At 38.1% G+C, this 19,361-nt stretch overlaps 1 protein-coding gene across 1 annotated transcript in view; it reads right to left on the reverse strand.

Moving 5' to 3' along the window:
- The window catches only part of NUDT3 (nudix hydrolase 3), a 105,796-nt gene that overhangs the window by 55,574 nt on the left and 30,861 nt on the right, over positions 1-19,361 (reverse strand). The window lies entirely within an intron of this gene.

Here is a 19,361-nt window from a genome sequence, read left to right on the forward strand (position 1 = left end):
AAGACCCACACAACAGAGAAGCACCTACACTTGCTTGATTCCAGATAAATTTGAGTTGTCGGGAAAGTCATGATGCATATTTGCTTGAAAAACAGAAAAAATATGCCATGACTTTTCCGACAACCCGGTACAAGTTTACTACTTTTTTTTACAGAATATTTTAACGAACAACTGCTACAAGTTCTGGCACACAATGACCCTACAGAACGTTTACAAGATGAGTAGAGCTGAGTATGAGGCAAAATAACTTGTTCAAATTAAATCAATAAATTACTCCAGGGCCAAGAATTTAGTAGTGAGTTCCATTTTACCATTTAGCAATATTTTTTCCCTACACAGGAACTCCAAATATTGCTAAAAGGAGGAAAAACAGATATAAACAGTCAGTTTACAAAATGCCTTGTAAACATCCCTTCATGTTATCTAGCTAAGTGGAGTGTTTATTTAACAAAAGGAAATTCCCCTGCCGGGTACAAAGAAAAACCATATTGTGCTGTGAACAGATATTTTGACAGTTTTACTCTGGGAGCAACAACATATTTTAAGAACAATATGAAAAGATAGTCATGGACACAAACTATTATACACAGATAACTTTTAAAAAAAGATTTATTTTATTCATTTATGCATACAAGAGCTGAGGTGTAGGCCAGAGGTAGGGGGGTGGGAGGAGTAGAGGGGTGAAAGGATTCACCAGAGACAGAGCGGGGAGGAGAACAGGCAGATCGATGGAAAAACACTGCTGAGGGGAGCAGTGGGCAAGACAGGAGAGGTCTGCTGGGCCATGTGGGTCAGCTCCCTGGCCAGGGATCAAATTCATGCTGCAGTGGCTGCTGATAGCTTCGTAGTGCTGAGACTTAACCCCTTGCACCACTAGAGAGGCCCACAGATATCTTTATTAAGTATGAGTAAGGGCATACAGGGTATAATACTATACTTTTAAGTGAGAGTGTCGTATCCTGTCCTTCTAAATCAGTGTCCAAATGTTAAGAGAACCACACACTGCACTTCACATTGCCTCATGTTCAATGAACATTTCTATTTTTAAAAGGAAAACTAAAGAAACCAGCAAACTTGGCTATATTTTTAAGTTATATAAAAATTAAAACAAAGACTGAAAATTACTAGATTACAGTGTTTGAACATAACTTACTAGAACGTTCAAGTTGTTTCTGTAAACCTTAATCCCCTTCCACAATTCCTATAAATACTGAAAGAAGAGAAGCTCACAATGGAGGAAAATAAATAATAACAGCTAGTAGTATTTACTGAGTGCCCACTTTTCTGCCAGGCAAGGTGTTGGCATTTCAAATATTTCAACATACTATTCCTAATTTTCAAACAACCATGCAAGATAGTTATTACTTAATTTCACAAACAATTGCTATCCAGTCATTATATCCTTGGAGATGAACTGAGGCATGAGGTAATGAGGGGCAGAAATATACAAATGTGTATGAAGTCTATCCTTGAACAGCTTACCTTCTAAGGCAAGGACAGTAAGCTGGCCTACAGGCCATAGGCAATTTGTTTCCATATGGTCCATGACCTAAGAATGGTCTTTACATTTTCAAAGATTAGAAAAAAATCAAGAGAAGAACATTTTGTGGCATGCGAACTTACATGAAAATCAAATTCCATTGTCCATAAATAAAGATTTATTGGAACACATAGATTTTTATTCATTTATCTACGGTCTTTGGCTGCATTCAAGCTACAATGGCAGAGTTGAGTAGTCTTGACAGAGATCACGGGGTCAACAAAGCCAAAAATGTTTACTATTTGGTCCTTTACAGAAAAAGTTTACCAACCCTTAATCTACTGGAAGGCGTGAGCAGGAAAAAACATCCTGTTGATCAGGACTATGATGGAAAAAAGAAGGCTCTTAAGAGGGAGCCAGAACACTTCTCAAAAGGAAACATTTGAGCTGGATCTAGAGGAGGAAGTTACTGAGCCCAGATAGGTAGAGAGGTGTTCCAGGCAAAGGGCACTGCAATCTGCAAAGGCACAGATGCAGGAAAAAGTGTGTATGAGAACCCTGAGAAATGCAAGTAGTTTGACAAGGCACAGGGTGCATGATGGGGCAGAGGAAGAAGGCAACAGAGGACAGATAAATTAGACTGGGATTAGTATAAAAAGTCCATTGAGTGAGCACTATTTAGTTAGGGCAACTGAATGTAACTGGGGCTATTACTTGGTTTTGAAGAGGAAAATGGCAACCTCATTTGTGTTTCAGAAGCCTGAATCTGGAGACTGAATGAATGATGGCCTAGAGGGAGAACAGAGAAGTCAGAGAGGATAAAGAAACTGGATTCAATGAGCATCCCAAAGGCTGGGAAGCAGTAAGTGGAACCAAGCCATATTCAGGAGATCACAGTGATAGGAACTGGTCACTAATCACCAAGGAGGGTGCTGAGAAAGGGATGTAGAGACTATGGCTTTTACTGGGATCAACATACCCACTAGGTATGTTGGGCAGAGGTACCTGTTTCTCAAGAGAGAGAAACACAGAGGAGGGGAGCAAGTGGGAAAGAAAGTTTGAGGTACTGCAGAAGTTAAGCTTCCTACACGCTCTGTATATGACGGGAACTTCAAAACCTCAATTTAAATGTCCCACTTGAAAGTATTCACCGAAAAAACAATTGTTGCCTCTATAAAGTACAAGTAGTGGCACTCGAGAGGAGGTGGAGGCACTTCACTTTGAAACATGTGTATAGCTTGAAAGTATTTGAGACCAAGCACTGAAGTCTTTTACAAGTGACCAAGAAGAATGCCAACCATTATTTTCTATGAAATTTCTGAAAACCAAATGGAGTGAATGAACGAAATATTTAGAATGCTCAAGTTTCTTGCACATTAAAACAAACAGCATTCCTGACATCCATAAACTGCATTATTTTCCCACACACAGCCTTAAAACTATAGAATACTGTAAAACCACCTCTCATCAATACAAGTGATCTGGCTGAGCCATGCCAGCCTTAGTCCTCCAAACTAAGGTTCAAAGACATGACACTTGCTGGAGACTCAAAGGCAGGTAGAGCATCCCCAAAGTATCATTAACATATTAATTACATATCAACCTAATTTAAAATGTCAGAGTTTAACCCACAGTTGTACAATGTCTATGAGGAAGACTGTCAGGGTTGTGAGTCTGCCTCTCACAATAGTAAACCACTACCTACAAAAAATGACAGCAATAATCTCTCTAGACTTCAGCTCTGTCAGGTTTAAAACTGAGGTGGTCCAAATAATCTCCAAGGCTCTTCCAGCATTAAAATTCTATTTTCTAATTTTATACTGGTATGTCTAGAATTGTGATTTCCAATTCCACTCACTTTTTTAGAATCTTCTTTGTCAATAGCATATGCGGCACATATTGGAAAGGCATAGAGATTCAAAAGCAAGCTTTCTTGCCTACCTGTTGCAAGAGGCATTTTTTTTTTGCAACTTCATATATTCTAGTATATATGAACACACACATATATATGTAATTAATATATATACACACACTTTTCTTTCCTCTTTGCCAGCCTAAATAGTAACCTATTATACATACTGTTCTATAATACTTTGCTTCTCCACTCAAATCATGGGGAAGCATCTCACCAGTACATCTGAAAAGTCTTTTCTTTTTTTCTGAAAAAGTGAATACATGGTAATTTTTAATACTTTATTTTAGCAAATTCTAAAATACACAAAATTAGAAAGGAAATATCTCAAAGTATTTCAAATATTCACCACCCAGTCCCAAAAATCCCTAACATTTTGCTAATCATGTTTTATTTACCTATATATCCCACTCCTAGAGTACTATAAAGCAAATTTCAGACATCAATATATTTCATCACTTAACACTTCATTAAGTATCATTAACAGATAAAGACTTTAAAAAACGTAACAATGCCATTACAACAACTAGCAAATTAATAATTCCGTATTCTCATCTAATAAACAGGCCATATTAAAATTTTCAATTGTTTCAAAAATATTTTACAGTTATTGATATTTTATGTAAATGAAGATTCTAATCAAGTCTATACACATTATTTTTGGTTGATATGACTCTTAAGCCTTTGTTTAAAACAGTTCTCCCTCCTGGCACTTTGTTTTCAAGCTATATTTCAAGGTCATTAATCTTGTAAGATTTCCCACATTCCTGCATTTATTAATGCCTTACCTGTGGCAATATTCAACTTGCTTCTCTAGTTCCCTCATTCCCATACCCCCGTCATTAGATCTTGAAGCTTGATCAAGTTTAGATTTGGTATTTTGGAAAGGAAACGTCACTGAAGGAGCCACATACTTCCTGCAGCATCACATGGTGACACACGTAAGAGCTTATATCATTTTTAGTGATGAGAAAGTTGAAAGTGTGGTTTCAAGTGCTGTCATGTGATTGGTCCATGTAATGGGTTTTAGCATCTGTTAGTGACAACCATCTATATCCACTATTTAAGGAATGTAAGTGGGGATTTTCTAATTCTATTGTTACTCACTTATTAGTTAGCTGGACTTCTAATTCGATGGACAAAGAAGAAAGTTCCCTCATTGACTGTTTGGTTACCCTAATACAGAAAGATAAGATGTTTGATTTTTTTTCTCCTTATTTTTACAATAATCAGGTAGTATCCAAGAGATACCCTGCTGTGCTGTTATATATCATTATTGTTATTATATCATTATTAGCTAGCAGGTTTTTATATTTCATGTGTTTCAATCAACTGCAGCCATTAATCTTTTGATGCTCCATCTTTAACAAGAGTCACTTGTGGTTGTCTCCTGTCTCCTTTTTTCTCTGGCATTTTCTTTTACAAATTTTCAAAGATATGGCTAAGTTGAAAAAAATTATAGTTACTGGGCCTCCCTGGTGGCTCAAGGGGTTAAGCACCACACAATGAAGCAATCCACAGCCTCTGCAGCATGAGTTCAATCCCAGGCTGGCCAGGGAGAAACCCACATGGCAAAGCAGACCTCTCCTGTCTGGACTGCTGCTCCCCTCAGCAGTGCATTTCAGTCAGTTTGCCTGTGTTCTGTTCCCCACTTTGTCTCTGATGAATCCTCTCACTCCCCTGCATCTCTGGCCTGTACCCCAGCTCTTATGTGCATAAATAAAAAAATCTTTAAAAAAAATTATAGTTACTACCCATATGCCTACCACCTAGATTCTACCAGTAATGGTTTACAAAACTTGTTCACCCCATATAGTTATATTTCTTTTATGCTGAAAATAACATTAATTCAACTATTTGAGTTATCCTATAATTTAATAGCTTCACATTAACTGCACTACTAACTTAAATTACTAAGTATAGTTTATGGTTTCTTTGCAGTTCTTAGGCAAAAAATAGGTCCCACTAGAAATGTTTAATCAAAACACTATTTTAAAGTCACATGAAAGATTTATTTGCTTATTAGGCCACTAGCTTTTCGTTATTTGGAACAGCATTTTACGGTAACTGAAGTATAGTTCACATATACTGGAATGCACAGATCATCAGAGTACACAGTTGGATGAGTCTGACTAATGAACAGAACTGAACCCATGCATACCCTATACATGTTTGTGTGCCTCTCTTCCTAAAAGTTCTTTGTGCCTCTTTGCTGTCAACGCCCCCAATGCAGGACCAGTCACTGCTGTGATTTGTCCCATTATAGATTAGTTGTACCTGTTCTTGACCTTCATATAAGTGAAATCGCACAGTAACCATTGGGTATTTTACTATAAGGTTGTACCAGTTTATTTAATTAGCCTTCTTCATGAACATTTCAAGCATTTTTTATTTTTGCTACTAAAACAATGCTCCATTAAATAGCCTTATACACAGACCATTTCCCACCTGTGGTAGAATTCATACACTGGTATTCATACTGGCAGAATTCATACATTCATTCCCTCATTCAACTAACGTTCAATGAATACCTACTCAGAACCATTCACTCTGAGGTACTATGGATGTAAACAACAATGAAACAAAAGCCCTACTCTTCTAGGACACACCATATAATGGGAGAAGATAGACAATAAGCAAAGAATATGCAAAAACAATGTCAAATGATTATAAACAACAGGAAAAATAAAGCTGAATAAGGAAGCAGGAATTAACAGAGTAATTTTTAAACAGGGAGGTCAGGGAAGATCTCACAAACCTGATTAAAGTGAGGAGGCAGGGTTCTGGCTCTGTAGGCAAAGGTACTCTCCGGAGCACAGGCCTTGCCCTGAGGTAATAAGGAACTCGTGAGGCAGCCAGGGTGGCTGGGGTGGCATTAATTGGGGAGAGTGGTGGGCAGGAGGGGAGTGGTGGTCATAGAGGATCGCAGAGAAGACTCAGAAGGTAGGGACTTTTGTTCTTCTAGGAAGCGAAGAACGTTCCAGAGGGATTTTAAGCAAACATTTAACAGTGTCACTGGTATGGAGAACAGAGTACAAACAGAACAAGGATGGGCCAAGGAGAGTATTTATGAGGATTTGTAATAGTCCAAAGAAAGAATAAAGATGGTTTACACTAAGGAGATGGCACTGGGGAGAGGGTGGGGGTGAAAAATGATAATATTCTGAGTAGAGCCAATAAAATTCCTGATGTGTGCTATGAAAAGGACAGAGTACCTTTTAAAGTATGGGAGGGAGGATTTCATTATATCCCACTTGGGGCTTTTGAATTTTGAAACATGTAAATGTACTCCATAGTGACAAATTTAATTTTTAAGGGCCCATTAAACATTATAAAATGACTAAATGAGTACCAATTTTGAGTCTACAAACCACATTTAAAGATATTGTCATTATACCATTCAGATAACCTAGTTATGAGAATTTGCTCTATAAGTACATCTTAAATGTAATGTCAGGAAAAGCTTATTTGTAGATTAACTTATATGTGTTCTTACATCAGTCACTAAAAAGCCGTTAGTCCTATCACTTTCTCTTCTCTTTTTAGCTAACCCAAAGAAAGTTGGAGTTAGTGGATAATTGCTGATTCTTTTTTTTTCCCCTAAAGATTTATGTATTTATACAAGCACTGGGTACAGTCAGAAGCATGGGAGGGTGAAAGAATTCACCAGAGCCAGAGCAGGGAACAGAACAGGCAGACTGACGAAATACACTGCTGAGGGGAGCAGCAGGAGCGGTCTGTCACACCATGTGGGATCCTTGCCGGTGGCCGGGGACCAAACCAGCGCTGCAGAGGCTGAGGGCAGCATCGCAGCCCAGCGCTCAACCGCTGTGCCACCAGGGGAGGCCCTAATTCTTGAAAAATTTATTTATTCTACAGATCTTTCTTTTTAACTGATCTGCTCTGTATATTTTTAATGCAAGTTCTCAAATCCTTTTCTTAAAATCAAAATTAAAATTATACTTGACATTCCTTTTTTCAGACATTCAGACATTAGTCACAACAAAATATTACTCTGCCCTACTTTATAAAAGCACCATACCTGAACAATTACCTTGGCCACAATTTTGCCTCTTAAACTTTTAACAGTACAATCCTAAGCCTGTCTCTTTTTTAATATTTATTTGTTTGTTTGTTTACTTATTTTCCTTTTAATTTTTAGATGGTATTTGATTTCTCCCCGCAGGTGTAGTCCCCGTGATCCATCACTACAGTCCCTTGTGCCTTTCCCTTCCTTGTTTTGATCTACCCTTTCTCACTCCCCTGCTGTATGTCTCAGATCTATGGTCAGCTTGCAAATTTTGTCTTTTTCCTAACACTTTGTTTGGTTTCTCTATATCCTGTATATAAATGGAATCATTCAATAGTTATCTTTTTTCCTTCTGACTTCTAAATTTGTCTCTTAATTGTACTTAAAAACATTTGGAGAATGGAATAATCTCACAACACCCACCCAGTGAAGTATGTAGAAAACAAAGTCTTTTTACCCATGAAATTATAATGAATTATAAGTTGCCATTTAATAACAGACTACAGTAAAAGAAAAACTTTCAATTTTTTTAATTACTATAATCTTAAAATGAGTTTTTCAAAAATGAAATGAAATACATGTAATATAAAATTAACAATTTTAAAGAAAAGTCAGTGATACCTAGTACATTCACAAGGTCATGAAACAATTACCTCTAATTCCAAAATACTTTTATAATCCCCAAATAAAAATCTCATACCCATTAATGAGTTACTCCTCACCCCTAACCCCAGACCTCCAAGGCCTGGTTAACCATCAATCTGTTTTCTATATACACAAATTTTCTATCTTGCATATTTCATATAAATAGACTCATACAATATGTGAACAAAAGGTCTGGCTTCTATCACTTAGCATGCACCTCTGAGGTTCATCCCATCATAGCAGGTATCAATACTTCATTCCTTTTGTGGCTCATAACCCACTGTGTGTATACACAACAATTTATCCACTCATCCACTGACGGATGATTGGTAGTTTCTACCTTTTGGCTACTGTAAATAGTGCTGAACATTTGTGTGTCAATATTTGTTTGAGTACCTGTTTTTAATTCTTTCGGGCATATACCTAAGAGTGGAATTGCCAAGTCAATTTATTGTCTAACTTTATGAGAAACCATCATACTGTTTCCAGTGAGTGAACCATTTTACATTCCTACCAGCAATATATAAGGTATTCAATTTTTCCACATCCTCATTAACATTTGTATGTCTTTTTTTTTTCCCAAATTACTGTCATCATAGTGGGTGCAAAATGTTAAAATTGGTTTTAAAAGTCTTAATAATGACTTTTTCTCAGGAATTAAGTAAAAGTATATCAGAGAGTGAGAAGATAAGCTATAGACTGGGAAAAAACATTTGTAAAACACAAATATGATAGAGTACTGGTATCCAAAACATAAAGATCAGCCTAATTAAAAAATGGCTAAATGACCTGAGCACACACCTCACCAAAAAATAGATACAAATGGCAAAAAAAAGCATATGAACAAATTCCAAATAGGAACTCTCATTCACTGTTGGTGGGAGTGCAAAATGGCACAGCCACTTTGGAAGACAGTTTGGTGGTTTCTTAGAAAAGTAAATAGAGTCTTAACATAAAATTTCAGCAATCATGTTCCTTTGTAGTGCCTTTCATACAAAAGAGTTTGTCCACACAAAAATCTATACGTGAATATTTACAGTAGCTTTATTCATAATTATCAAAACTTGGAAGCAACAAAGGTGTCATCCAAGGGGTAAACATATAAATAAACTGTGGCTCATACAGACAATGGAACATTATTCAGCACTGAAAGGAAGCCATGCAAAGACACGGAGGAACAGGAAATGTCTATTACTAGGTGAAGGAAGTCAATCTGAAAGGTCCACACACTGTAAGATTCTGGAAAAGAGAAAGCTTTGGAGATTGTTTAAAAAAAAAAAAAAAAAACAGTGGTGGTGGGGGGTAGGTGAATAGGTAGAGCACAGAAGAGTTTTTGGGCAGTGAAACTATTCTGTATGGTGTCATAATGGCAGACGTCATCACATTTATTAAAATTCATAGAATATATAAAACCAAGGGTCAACCTTAATGTAAACTATAAACTTTGGGTGATACCGATGCGTCAATGTAAGATCCTTGATTGTAACCACATACCAACCTGGTGGGGGATGTTGATAAAGGGAGACTGTAAAGGTGCAAGGCAGTACTCTTTGTACTTTCTACTCAATTTGGTTGTAAATCTGAAACTGCTCTAAAAAGTAGTCTACTTATTTTTTTTAGTAATAAAGTATGTTTAAAAGGTGTTGGATCTATTGTAAAATTCTTTTTTTTTTTTTAGATTTATTTATTTATATAAGCACTGGGTACAGTCAGAAGCGCAGGAGAGTGAGAGAATTCGCCAGAGCGGAGAGCAGAACAGGCAGACTGTCGAAGTACACTGCTGAGGGGAGCAGCGGGCGGCAGGAGAGGTCTGTGCGCCATGTGGGACCCTCGCCCAGTGGCCAGGGATCGAACTCGCACTGCAGAGGCTGCGGGCAGCTTCACAACCTAGTGCTCAACCGCTGCGCCACCAGGGAGGCCCTATTTTAAAATTCTTATTGCTGGATATTTTCAAGGATCAATAAGGGCTCAATCTGAACTTAAAGAATGATTAATAGCAGTTGTAACTAATATTTCTATAGCGATTTAGAATATAAATCTAATGCTCACAATAACCCTAGATATTAATGATGCTAGTGAACATATTTCTATTTAACACTTAAAGAAACTGGTTTAAGGAGAACGAGATAGACTTTACTGTAAAACCCTGTTTTCTACCACCCCTCTGACTCCATGTGACTGCTGCAGCATTGCCTACTATCAGCTAACACTCAACAGAGTTGGGAGTCTGTATCTGAATATAAGGAACAAATTATGCTGGTTGCAGCTTCAGTTCTAGAGCATGCAGTTTAAATTTGCAAACTATGCTCAGGATATATAGTAACAATCATAACACACACACCAGCAAGAACATTATTCTCCCCTCCACTCTTCTGGGGAGCCACACACTGACAGTTGTTTATAACTGGCTTATGAACTCTGAGACTAGCAGTCATGCCAAGGTTCATTCGGCTCAAAGCCAGCAGCACCTGGCACTCCTCCAGTTCTCAAGGTCTATATACTCACCTCAAGAAAGAGATTCCCTTGAATCCTTTTGCAAGTTAATAAGGCATTTAGGGCCTCCCTAGTGGCACAAGGGTTAAGCACTGCACTATGAAGCTATCCACAGCCACTGCAGCACGAGTTCGATTCCAGGCCAGGGAGTTACCCACATGGCACAGCAGACCTCTCCTGTCTCGCCCGCTGCTCCCCTCAGCAGTGTATTTTGGTCAGTCTGTCTGTTCTGCTCCCCGGCTCTGTTTCTGGTGAATCCTCTCTCCGTCCACCCTCCCCTCTGTCCCCCCCACCCAATCTCTGGCCTGTACCCCAGATCTTGTATGCAGAAATAAATAAATCTGAAAAAAAAAAAAAAAAAAAAAAACCACAAGTACTGGCATTTAGTCACTCCCACTAGAAGAGGATAGTTATGCAAAATAGATTAAAGGGGCACATAACCAAAGGGAGAAAAAACATAAAGGGCAAACTTAACTCCTTATTCACTCATAGCATTGAAAAATAACTGACTTTTGACCCTACTCCATTAAAAGGATTGTAAGGGAAGCTGGCTTGTCATTGAAGAAGCAAACTCACCAGTCATGAGCGATTAAGAAGTCTTGGCAGTAGGGAAAGAGGGCCCAAAATAGACATTAAACATGATTGGGGGAGAGTTCAATCAGTACATATTCTTCGTAATTGCACCTCTATAACTTCCAAATGACCAGTTCAAAATTAGCCTTAGCTGGTACTCTTTAGGAATCTCAGAAAAATTTTCCCTACCTCACAATGGAAATACAAGTATAGACTCAGCCCTTGCCCTCTAACCTTGTAAGCCCACCCTGAGAGTTTTCACTCCCACAAATCATCTTCATTTACCATGTACCCCACCTCTGGTCAAATGGAACAAGCTCCCTGCTTCGCATTTGATTGGTGGGTGGGTGTGATGGTATCCGAAGGAAAACAGAAAGGAAAGGAAGAAGAGCAATGTGGCAAAGTCCCCTGGTTGTCTGCAGTTATCTGTTCATAGCTTCATTCTTGAAAGCTAAACGAGGAAGCTATTTGCTAACTACCCAGACTGAGTTAAGCTTTCAAAACTAATCTTGAGCCACACCTTATTTAAGGTCACCAATTTCTCTGCTGGTATTTTCTACTGCTGTCAAATTATTACAAAACCTGTTTCTATCTACCTCTACTGGACAGCGATAATTGAGAAATGTTTTAGATGACTAAAAAAATCAATAAACAAGACTGGCATAGGAAACAATGATAGTTTCCAAGTAGTCCTTACTGCAAATACAAGTGAATTTAAATGAACTCACTAAGGTTTTGCTCTTTTCCAGAAACTAAGCTCCTTTGTTCTCTAGTTCTGTAAAACTCCTGCACTGTTTCCAATATTAACAACAGCAGTTCAATCTGTAGTCTCCCCTCCGCAAAAGCTTTATGATAGATAAATACTTTCATTTTTACTAATATCAATTGCAAAATAAACTGCTAGTGACAATTTCTAAAACTAAACAACAGGAAACCAATACGTAAATACTACCTGTCCTTTGAAGCTCAACACAGAAGGAACACTACTAAAGAAATATTAGTTTACAAGGTACATAAATATAAATCTGCAAATATCTTTCAAAATGATTTCTAGAAAATCTACAAGTTGCATTTAACTGATCAAAATCACCATATATAGTTGGAATGTGTCTCCATACTTCAAAAGCTAATAGCAAAAGAAAAAAATTGATTTTTTAATTGTGAGCTCCATCTTGGTTTAATTGTGAGCCCTAAAGGTTATTCATACCTTCAATGTTATTTACTGAACGACAACTGCAAAAAGCACCCTGAAAATTCTTGTCTTTAATCATTTATAAACAAAATTATTCTAAAAAATGAAACAAATCAACAGTTTTTCAAAATTCCAAGGTAAAAATTCCAAGTATCTTATTATGTAACCGACCTTTGTCTATTCTGGAAACCATAATGTATACACACATTTCAATTTAACGTGTACTTAATATGTTAGGTTACCAATTTATCCATTGAAAGATTACTTATTATTTTAAAATTAAATAATATGAATTATCTGGCAAATGAAGGAAGGATATATTAATATTCATTCACTCATTAAATTAATGTTTCTTGGGAATGTTGATGCAGCAGACTCTTGTGTGGGCACAGGGGCTGCAATGGTGAGACAGAGCAGACCACTGTTCTCCTGGAGTCATTGTTAAGGAAGGAAGGGAGTCATGTAACCTGTCAATGAGGTAATCTCAGACTGATAGGTAGTAGGAAGAAAAATTAAAAGCATGAAATGATAGTGTGATTTGAAGAGCTACATCAAAGAGAGTCAGGGAAGAGGTCTCTCTGAAAAAAAGAATTCCTATTTAAAGAGATTCATCTTTTACTGAAGAACATGAAAAGATTTTTTCTAATTTCTACTAAAGACCACAGCCAGCCATGAGGGTCTTCTCAGGAACCTTATGCAGTATCAAGCAGCTAGCTGGCAGAGCCTCCAAGCACAGGAGACTGACTCTGGATGACTAACACATGTTCCTGTGCTAAGAAACAAAATGCTCATAATCTTGGGGACAAATCCAAGATTTCCTAGAGGCAGATTATTTTAAGTCTTTTATCTGAAATATTAAAAAGAAAAGAAATAACAGTTGAATAAGATCCTAAAACACAGTACTGAGAAAGTAATGTGCTTTTTTCTGGCTTAATTTTCAGGATTGGTGATTCCACAAAGAATATGGTAAGAATTACTCAAAGTCCAAATGGATTATTCATAGAGTATTTCTGACAATTTCAATAAATTTTGTTTTCTGCCTTGTAAAAAAAAAGATTTATTTAGTTATGTATACAAGAACTGGGATAGAGGCCAGAGGTGTGGGGGGTGGTGAGAGGATCCACCAGAGACAGAGTGGGGAACAGAACAGGCGGACTGACTGAAATACACTGCTGAGGGGAGCAGTGGGCGAGTTAGGAGAGGTCTGCTGCGCCATGTGGGTAGCTCCCTGACTGGGGATTGAACTTGTGCTTCAGTGGCTGCAGGGAGCTTCATAGGCTGTATCTTAACCCCTTGCACCACCAGGGAGACCCAGTTTTCTGCCTTTTTGGCACTACAAGTCACCTTTAGGATATTCTTTGAACCCAAATATGGCCTATTCTTTGCTCCAGAGCAGGGTTAAGAGAGCACAGTTCAAATTCAGCTAGCCATGAGCTGGCAGATCAGTTCTTTGTGAGAAGCCATATTGTCATGCAATCTGGAAAATCAGAATTGGAAATTTGAGGAAGAGATAAGACAGCAAAACTGGCTGCCTTTCTTTTTGTGCTTGGTTTTCACATTGTGGCATCAACAACCACCCTTCAAGTTCTGGATCCTTCAACCGTCCTAGGTTCAAGTTAGAATTCAAGGAGTCATCCAAGCTACCTTCTCCACCTCCCTTTACCCCTAGACACCTGGAACCTGTTACCAAGTCCAGTGCATCTTCCCCTCTACATCTCTGAAAACTGACCACTTCTCTATGCTGCACTGCCACTAACCTGACTTAAGGTATTTACTTGACTGGACTACAGCAATGAACTGTCTAATTGGTCTCCTAATATATATGCTCTCCACCCTCCAATCTATTCTTTATTCTATAGCCCAGATAATCTTTCAAAACAAAAGTCTAGTCAAATTTCCTACCCACTACTGTTTTTATTAAAAACCTTCAAATATCTCCCATTACTTAAAACATCACAACTGTAGCTAGATGAGTAAAAATATAGATGAACAAGATTGACCAAGCACTGACTACAGCTGAATAATGAGTACACTGAAACTATTATACTATTCTCCTTCTGTTTTGATATTTTCCACAATAAAAGTTTAAAAAACAGCAATCAAAAAACACAAAGCCCATGCTAAAGACCATGGCTGACATGGACCTCCTTGTCCAGTTCTTTAAACACACTACACTCCCTCTTGCTACAGAGTGTTTGCATGTACTGTTCCCTCAATCTGGAATGTCCATCCCAATATGTAGTTAACTCCTACTCATTCTTCAGAGATTGACCCGCCTTCCCTGAGGCATCTCTGCCTACCATGTCCATAGTAGGTCTTTTTTCACATGTGCTGACCGATGTTCTCTTCTGAGACAATGTCACCTCAGTTTTGTGACCAAACATTTCTGAATGTGATTACTATAAACTTCCTAGGAATAATGTTCAATTTTTGCTTACCAGTGAATACCAAAAATTACTACCACAGGATGTGGCAGAGAACCAGCATTTTAAAAGCAGTTGTTGAATAATCTATTACTATCAAAAACTATCAAGGGAGCTGCTTTAAAATTTTTATAAAAAAATACATTCTAGAAATGTAAATCAAAAGTGAGAATGGCACATATTAAGAAAAACAGCAACAACAAATGTTGGCAAGGATTGGTGAAAAAGGAACTCTCCTGTACTGCTGGTGGGAGTGCAAACTGGTCCAACCACTTTGGAATGCTGTCTCAAGATTCCTCAGCCTACTAAAAATGGAGCTACCAAATGACCCAGCAATTCCACTGCTAGGGGTCTACCCAACGGACACAAAAACATTAATCAAAAGGATACTTGCACCCGTTTATTGCAGCATTATTTATAACAGGTAAGACATGGAAACAACTCATATCTCCAAAAACAGATGACTGGATCAAGATGTAGTATGTATACACAATGAAATACTATTTAGCGATCAAAAAGATAAAACAATGCCATTTGCAGCAACATGGATGGACCTAGAAGAGATCATGCTCAGTGAAGTAAGAAAGAAGGAAAAAGAAAAATACTGGATAGTTTCACTTACATGAAGAATATTGGGGAAGCAAATGAGGGACCAAGGGGAAAAAAAAAAAAACAATTAAAAAAAACACAAGAAAACCAAACAACAATAAAGAGACAACTATAAATCAGAGACATTCTATAGGGAAAGAGACCAAAGTGAAGGTGGGAAGAACACATAGTACATAGAACACTATGTACTATGGTGATGGTACACTGGTGAATTGGTGATAGAAATTCTATGGGGAATACACCTGAGAAAAGAAAGCAAACATTGTAAAGAAAAAAAAAAAGGGGGGGAGGGAATAATGATGTAAAATATTTATAAATATAATTTTAAAAAAATTAAAAAAAAGAAACCATAACAAACTGAAATTGCTCTCTAAAACATCTGCATTGCTATTGTGAGAAGAATCAAAATATTTTCCTCTAACTTAGCTGCTAATGCATGCTTTACAACAAAGCACAAAGCTTCCACTTGCAACATCAGTTGTCTTTGTTTTTGTTGCTTTTTGAACTAAAAGTAGGGCCCCAGGGCAGTTTTACACAATTATAAAATGTCAAATTATCTAATTAAAAGCAGCCGTCAAAAATCCAGAGTAAACTCTTATGGTTTCATCATGAAGAATTTAATTCCAGAGTTGAGGGGTGTGTGTGTGTGTGTGTGTGTGTGTGTGTGTGTGTTTTATAAAGAGGTTTTTGGCGATAATTCTCTTCTTTATTCCCTTTCCTCCCATTATAGTTCATCCTGCCAATGGTTGAGAAAATAGACTGGTTACAGAATGAAACTGGTTGGTTAACAGGTATATAATCAGTTGAGACAAGTGTAGTTCACACTGTGGATTCTAGAATAACATGGGTTCTAGAATAAAAGGAAATTACTGTTTGCCCTAATGTCACACTCTTGAACCACAATCTAGATTGGGCCATAGAGGATTTGTATAGGAGGCAAGGGATGATCCTGAAATGTCATTGCAATCTGGCATCCATGTGGATTTTTTTTTTTAAGATTTATTTATTTACACATACAAGAACTGGGGTACAGGCCAGAGGTGTTGGGGGACGGTGAGAGAATTCACCAGAGACAGACTGGGGAACAGAACAGGCAGATCGACTGAAATACACTACTGAGGGGAGCAGCGGGCAAGTCAGGAGAGGTCTGCTGAGCCAAGTGGGTAACTCCCTGGCAGGTGATCCAACTCGTGCTGCAGTGGCTGCAGCGAGCTTCACAGGTTGCGTCTTAAGTTATCCTTGTGCCACCAGGGAGGCCCCCCACGTTGATTTTTAACTAAGGAAAAATATGGAAAATAAATGCCAAATCCTTCAAACTACAATACATGCATTAGGGTTTACAGTTGCACAGGAAAAGGAGAACTTTGACTGAATTACCTGGATAAACCAGGTGCCCTCCCCAAAACTTTCAGTAATCTTAATTTTGTCTATCTCCAATGACTAAATGATCCACATAATTATTTAACTCTCTATTTCAATTGTGTATACAGTCAAGAGATGGAAATTACTCTCTATCTCCCAGCAACCGTCAAGCAGAGAATGATATTAGCTCACCTATTTTTTCGGAAACCACAGTAAGCCTAATTTGTTGTTTTGTAGGTAGTTAGAACATCTTTTCTATTGATACTACTTACATGTTTACTTTTGGCTTTTTTATCAAAGTTCCTCTGGCTGCTGATTTTACTTACTAACAATACAAAGGACCACGACCACACAATCAAAGAAATTCCAGCCACTAGTGAAGTAGTATTTGCCTCAAAGCAAAGATTTTGATGAGGCACTCAATTGCAAAGATGACCACTCAAATGTAAAGATGACCCCTGAGATGATCATAGGTAGATTCCATGGCCTTAGACTGGTTATAAGACTCAGCCATCATGCAAACCATGTTAAGGAAAATGAAACTGGTGATGATGTCAAAGAACTGGCTTGTTACTATGTCAAACACAAGACCCTGGCATATGTTCTGAAGGGGGAAAAAGGAGGTCATAGATGATTTTGAGTTGCAAGAATTAGATCACATGCATAAAAGAAGCACATTCATACAACAGATTTGTTTTCTCACAATTAAAACAGTCTCAAAAAATGCAGAGACCCTTTCTAAAGGGCAAGAAACTCATACGTATTTTTCATTTAATTGGATAACTGGTTTTAAGTTGATTAGGCTATGACTTTAATTCCATTTTAAAACAAAAAATGTAAATTAAAAATTCTTAGAAACAATATAACTTTGATGTGATTGATGATGCTATTTTACTGAAATAAAACATTTCATGTTAGATTTAATAATAAAAAAATACATTCTCTATTAGAAAAATTTTATTTGCTATTTTGTTCTCAGTTTCCCTCCAGGTACAAGAAGATACGGTTCTTTTCCCTTTGGAGAGTCTTTCCTTTGAGTTATTAGAGTCTAAAACATTCCTGTGATATAAGTATCAAGATTGCTAACCAAAAATAACCACACAAATCCACACTCTGGTCTCTTTTCACTCTTCTTTAGAGTTGCTTCTCACCCTCCCTCAAGTCAACATCAAAGGACTGGAAGACACATTAGTGATACATTACTTGCCAAACCCCAGGAGCTTCCCTGTGGCTGCAGCTTCAGATGGCTGGAAACAGACTTGTATTATGGACGCTTCTGCCCAGGTCCCAGAACTCTGAACCATTCTGCTTCCGCTGTGATCACCACTAACGTTCTTTCTGCAGTCTATTCCAGGCTTCATCCCAGTGCCATTTAATTTGTATCATGAGTGAAACAGCCATTAAAAGAGCTTACCATTTTTTATCAAAACTGCTAAGTGAGAAAGAGTATGTGACTAAAAGTTCAATCTGACTTAATAATTATGGTTATTTTATTATGTTACTATTCAATGTAAACAGTTCCTATAACTAGAATGACAACTTGAATACTGATTTCAATACTTCTTATAACTATAGTGGTGTTAGGACACTAAGCTAGTCAGAAGATGAAATTTATAATAGTATCTTCTAAACAAAAACTGCATGAAGCATCTGGCACAGTCCTCACCAATTAATTCAGACATCATTAATCCAAATATATAATTGAGAAGTCAAGGGAAAAAATTAACCTTTATTCTGCTTACAAATTGCTAAGTAAATAGTATAGGAAAAAAAATTAAACATTAAGTTGATATGAAAATAACTCATGTTAACTACAAATTATTCTTGTCAGTTAAGAGCTAAACAGTGAGCACCTTCATTAAGAAATACTGAAATGCAGGGCCTCCTTGGAGGCACAAGGGATTAAGATGCAACCTATGAAGCTATGCACAGCCACTGCAGCATGAGTTCAATCCCTGGCCAGGGAGCTATCCACATAGCACAGCAGACCTCTCCTGGCTCTCCCGCTGCTCCCCTCAGCAGTGTATTTCAGTCAATCCACCTGTTCTATTCCCCACTCTGTCTCTGGTGAATCTGCTCAACCCCCACACCTCTGTCCTGTACTACAATGCTTGTATGCATAAATAAATCTTAAAAAAAATTCTTGGGAGGCCTCCCTAGTGGCACAGCGGTTCAGCACTGGGCTGCAAAGCTGCCCGCAGCCTCTGCAGCACCAGTTTCATCCCCGGCCACTGGGTGACGGTCCCACATGGCACGCAGACCTCTCCTGCCGCCAGTTGCTCCCCTCAGCAGTGTACTTCGGTCCTTCTGCCTGTTCTGCTCCTTGCTCTGGCTCTGGTGAATTCTGTCACCCTCCCGCGCTTCTGAACGGTACCCAGTGCTTACATAACTAAATAAAATAAATCCTTAAAAAAAAATTCTTGGGGCCTTCCTTGTGGTGCAGCAGGTTGAGTGCAGCGCTGTGAAGCTGTTTGCAGAACTCTGCAGCACAGGTTCAATTCCCGGCCAGCCAGGGAGATACCCACATGGCACAGCAGACCTCCCCTGACTTGCCCGCTGCTCCCCTCAGCAGTGTTTTTGGTCCATCTGCCTGTTTTGCTCCCCTCTCTGTCTCTGGTGAATCCTCTCACACCCCCCCCCAT

Source organism: Talpa occidentalis, unplaced genomic scaffold (genome assembly GCF_014898055.3).
Source record: "Talpa occidentalis isolate TD23 unplaced genomic scaffold, MPIMG_talOcc4v2.1 talOcc4.2, whole genome shotgun sequence".
NCBI lineage: Eukaryota > Metazoa > Chordata > Mammalia > Eulipotyphla > Talpidae > Talpa > Talpa occidentalis.